Genomic DNA, 6,000 nt, shown 5'->3' with positions numbered 1-6,000 from the left:
TCATGAGATTAGTGACAACACATTTCAATATCTGTATATCTCTTTAATATCTACTGTAACTGCAACATTTTATAATAACATCAGAATGAGCTCTGATCTCTCTACTGATTTCTCTGTCTTAAATATACAGTGTGTTTGTGCATTGTGAGTGTATGACTTTTGTGCATTATATGATTTTGTGCATTGTGTGTGTATGATTGTGTGCATTATATGATTGTGTGCATTGTGAGTGTATGATTGTGTGCATTATATGATTGTGTGCATTATGGGTGTATGATTGTGTGCATTGTGAGTGTATGATTGTGTGCATTGTGAGTGTATGATTGTGTGCATTATGGGTGTATGATTGTGTGCATTGTGAGTGTATGATTGTGTGCATTATGGGTGTATGATTGTGTGCATTATGAGTGTATGATTGTGTGCATTGTGAGTGTATGATTGTGTGCATTATGGGTGTATGATTGTGTGCATTATGAGTGTATGATTGTGTGCATTGTGAGTGTATGATTGTGTGCATTATGGGTGTATGATTGTGTGCATTATGAGTGTATGATTTTGTGCATTGTGAGTGTATGATTTTGTGCATTGTGAGTGTATGATTGTGTGCATTGTGAGTGTATGATTGTGTGCATTATGGGTGTATGATTGTGTGCATTATGGGTGTATGATTTTGTGCATTGTGAGTGTATGATTGTGTGCATTGTGAGTGTATGATTGTGTGCATTGTGAGTGTGCTGGGTGTTAGCCGGGTGTGTGAGCCTGTGCAACACACACACTCTCCAGCCTCAGTGTTGCTGATCAGCAGAACAGAAATGTACAGTTTGTATGTTCGGGTTCGAGGCTTCATGATCAGATGGACAGCAGCGCCGACTAGCGGTGAGTCTCCCAGGAGGAGGAACGTGTGGACTTCAAGCCGCGATTTAACAGTTTAAAAAACAGAGTAATAAAAGCAGGGAGAGGTAAATAAAACTGAGAGAAAAGCAATAAAAGCACTACAGCAGTGCACTGATGGAGTCTATCCTCTTATTCATCCTTTTAATTAGGAGAGTCAACCAGGGAGATCTGGTGTGTCATAGACTCTTCATCACCATCATCATCATTATTACTATTATTATTATTATTATTATTAAAAAAGGAAGAACTTCAGTGTAATTTAAAGGTCCACGCTGCTGCCTTTCAGTCTGTGTGTATTTGCTTTAATAGGTGTGTATCACCAAAAGGCCCTGATCATCAGATTCCCGCAGTGAAGAGCGAATACACACACTCACACACACACACACAGACACACACGCGGTGTGTATTAATTCAGGTAGGCGGGGGTTTATGAAGTGGTGGTGGAGTAATGGTGTGTGTTTAGAGGCCAGGTGTTAATTGTATCAGGGACACACTCTGGTCGAGGTGAAATGTCTTCACTGAAATCGCAGATCTAATCGAGCGGCTGGGCTTCATGTCTGTAAAGCAGAGATTAAAGCTCGCACTCTTTCAGAACACAGAGGTGAATAACGACGGGATGAGCTGCCGAGGCTCCCGGAAACAACACAACACAACTACACAACACAACTACACTAAACACAACACAACTACACTAAACACAACACAACACAATGCAACGCAGGCGGAAACGAAAAGTTCCTAAACTAAAGCGGATAATTCAGTCCAAACACTGCAGCGTTAAGATGAGCATCAAAACAACACACACACTTTTACACTATCACACACACACACACACACACACACACACACACACACAGGCAGTTGTTCATCATAGGGAGGCTTAGCCTACATACTGTACAATTTCAACAGACTACAAACCCAGCAAATCTTTGTTTGGTGAAAACTGGGGGGAAAAAAAACCAAAATTTAGATATGCCATATATATATATATATATATATATATATATATATATATATATATATATATATATATATATATATATATATATATATATAATCTGTTTGTTTTATTCTGAAATCATTACAATTAATAAAAACATTCATTAAAATGAGTCATAGTGGAACCAGAATTAATTATTAATTTAGTAATTTAATTAGTTAGTAGTATATTTATAGTAATAAATATAAATATAGTTTATTTTTGCTTCACTTATCAACTTATAGGTGGAATAAATGTAATGCCTATAGACACATTCAAATCTAACAGAAGTCCTTCCAATACTGCAGTCACGTCCCTCACACATTTTACACATTTATAAAGTGTATTTTATAATAAAGAGCTAGAAGCTCTCCGGACCGTCTGAGCTGCTGGATGTTCAGCTGGTAAAGCCGAAGCTTTGTTCTCAGGGTTGTTCACTAGTGTGTAGGTCTGCCCGAGATATCTGTTTGCTATGGTGATTATCACCGATGAGGAATTTGAAGTAAATCATTTCTTACATGGACATTAACTCATAAACTTCCAGCAGAAAGGAAAAAAAAAGGTTTTCTTCCTGAAGTGGGACTTCAGTAGAATTCCAGAGAGCAGTGGAGGTGTAGGGGAGAGCGGGGACCGGCTGCACACCATTTCTCTACATTTTCACTTCTTTTTAATCAAATAACATTGATTTTTTTTCCCCCCTAAACTTGCGTTAGATTTCTAATCAGCAGCGGCTTTTCAAGGGAATTTAACTCAAGCACAATATCACAATCGGAAGGGAAAAGTAAATTAATAAATTACGTGTTATGACTGACATGATGGCTGTGAAGCCTGTAACGATGAGGTCAACTGAGAAATGTCTTAAATCCTAAATTAACCACATGTCTTTGAGTGAAATCTACTTTATTACATTAATATAAAGAAAAGTCAAGTATTTTTACTACTGTACATTTATTACAGTTGTAGTAAACTAGTATTTTATAATTTATTAGTTGTATTACAGTAACTAGTATTTTATTACTGTAAATCACAGTTGTAGTAAAGTAACTAGTATTTTATTAGTGTAAATGCATTAGTTGTATTACGGTAACTAGTATTTTATTACTGTAAATTTATTACAGTTTTATTAAAGTAACTATTTTATTACTGTAAATTTATTACAGTTGTATTACAGTAACTAGTATTTTATTACTGCAATTTATTACAGTTGTAGTAAACTAGTATTTTATAATTTATTAGTTGTATTACAGTAACTAGTATTTTATTACTGTAAATTTATTACAGTTGTATTACAGTAACTAGTATTTTATTACTGCAATTTATTACAGTTGTAGTAAACTAGTATTTTATAATTTATTAGTTGTATTACAGAAACTAGTATTTTATTACTGCAATTTATTACAGTTGTAGTAAAGTAACTAGTATTTTATTAGTGTAAATGTATTACTTGTATTACAGTAACTAGTATTTTATTACTGCAATTTACTACAGTTGTAGTAAAGTAACTAGTATTTTATAATTTTAGTTGTATTACAGTAACTAGTATTTGATTACTGTAATTTATTACAGTAGTATTATAGTAGTGTAATGTATAACTAGTAATTTATTAGTGTAATGTATTACAGTTGTATTACAGTAACTAGTATGGTTTTATTCCAGAAACGTTTACTGTAATAATTTATATAATGTTAACAACAGTGTGTTCTATTACAGTAACTAAAGTCATGTTTTTGGCCGTGTACGGCTCAGCCAGCTCAGACGCAGGCCTAAATGAAGCTGCTATTGCAGGCTGTATTTTCTGATGTTTCCTAAGAACTGATAATGACAGTTGGTGAATTCACCAGTGGACTTCCCAGGAAAGTTAGTAGACTAACAGATGATCTAAAACTGCTGAAGAGCTCAAAGACACAGTTTACTCACATTTAACAGATGACTAAAGGCTTAAAGTTTTATAGCCTATATTTTCATATATTTACATATTTGGTGGCAAAATGTACTTTAACTTGAAATGCTTAGAAATGTTAATCTAGTCCTAACATTTGTGTGATTGTACTTGGTGCCAGATTTTTTTTTGTACTGCACCATGGAGATGAACTGAAATAAATTCAGACTTTTTGTAATTATTACATTATAATAAAGTGGGACTCATTATGCATGTACAGTTAACTAAACATTATTCAAGCCTTTTATCTGTCAGAATTAAATGAAATAACCTAGCATCCTTCAGCTGTCTCCTCAGGAAACCCTTAAGGTTTTAAAGAGAATTATGTTTTTTTTTTTGACTTTGTGTATCTTAAAACCTGTTATAACTGACTCCGGGCTTCTCTACCATTTTTTTCTTACCCTCCAGACTAAGCCTTTAGTACACTAGCGGATTGAGACACATACCGTATCAATCTTCCGACATACTTTACACTAAGACATTTCCCATCAATAACAAAGATACAAAGCATGATTTTCAACCTAAATGAAAGAAAGATACAGATTATGCCCTATAAGGTGTATTAACATATTAAATAGTTTCCATATTGATAGCAATGCCTCCAAACCCTACTCTCAGGGGCTCCAAATAAAAGAAAAGCAAAGAGTGTAAATAAAAATGGCCTACACTATTTTTTATGCCTGTTCTATAGTGCAAAAAAAACCCCACACATTTGCGGTTTGAGCTGTAGCTCATGTGATGACCCTGATTGAATCTGAGAGCTCGATGGGGAATGGGGTCAGGCTGCAGGCTGCCCTCCTCTAAAAACTTCTTTACACTCCAAAGCACCATGCGTCATTTAACATATATACAGGTGGAAACGGTGTGCTTGTTTAAAGGGGATGAACGGGGAGCGGCTCGTACCAGTGCGCGTGGATTAACACGTTCATTATTCACGGCTTGGCCGAACATGTTTTTAAGAGACCTGTGCGTTTCTCCATCCGTCACTGTGTGTGTGAGGAGATGGAGCAGCTCTTCAGCGTGTCACTGTTAACGCGACGGTAATTAATTATCATCTGTGAGACCAGAGATAACACCAACAACTTCAAGCCCAGTCAGGTCCTTCAAAGAGTCGGAATGTGTGTGTGATATTCACTCTTCAGTGAGGGCAGCAATTTAACACCGAAATGGCCGAGTGTGTATTCCAAGTGTAAATCTCAATCAATACACAAGCTGTACAGGATGTTAACACTGAATACACATACCAGTAAGATCGCTAGCCTTTGTGTAAACTGTGAAGTCAGTGATTTTGGTGGAAGTTGGCTGTTTTCAACCTCAAAATCCACATACATCCCAAATACATACATCGGCCATCAGGAGCTCTGTCTCACATGTAGCCATTTCATGTATTTTTTGTCTCGACAACAGGAAACTCAGTACTAATATCCAGACGATGTACTACATCAATTGGGGGGGATAAAAATGAAGTGTGGAGCGCTGCACAGGACTGGGTGATAAAACTATATGATATCAATATCGTGATAAATGATTTTTAAATAGAATTTACAAACTCTGGAAGCAGATGATTTGATGTTAATTTTGTACTGCACCTTTAAAACTGCAATATATATATATATATATATATATATATATATATATATAATATTATTATAATTTGTCTTTATCCTTTTCAGTTTAATTTATTAATTTAACATAAGTTTTTCATTTTCTTTTTAAATGCAACACTACTGTTTGCCTGTGTAACAACCTTATTATAATATTGCATTGTAGATATCGTGACACTTATTGCACATTGTAGAAATGCCTTCGAGGTTCATGACATGATATTTTTGTCATATCGCCTGGCCCCCTCTGTAGCCTGCCTAACAAAAAATCTGCTACACCCCAGACACAAAATAGGAGCAAATATTGAAAACTAGACGTGCTTGGTTGTAAAATGGTTGGTTGTTCATTTGAAACATGGTATATAAATCAAGAACACAGTATTCTATATACACAGTATACACCATATTCTATCGTTCCCAGAGTCTGGGCACTGCAGAGACCAGAACGCTGCCTCTGAGCAGATATTTTATTGATTACTAGTGGAATGTGAGGAGGACTTCAACAAACATTACAAAAAATATTAATTGAATAAAAATATTAATTGATTAAAAATTGCTTAATCAATTAATTCTTTAAATAAAAC

The sequence above is a fragment of the Pangasianodon hypophthalmus genome, chromosome 5 (assembly GCF_027358585.1).
Source record: "Pangasianodon hypophthalmus isolate fPanHyp1 chromosome 5, fPanHyp1.pri, whole genome shotgun sequence".
NCBI lineage: Eukaryota > Metazoa > Chordata > Actinopteri > Siluriformes > Pangasiidae > Pangasianodon > Pangasianodon hypophthalmus.
The sequence above is the reverse complement of the archived record's forward strand: the minus strand, read 5'-3'. Positions refer to the sequence as shown.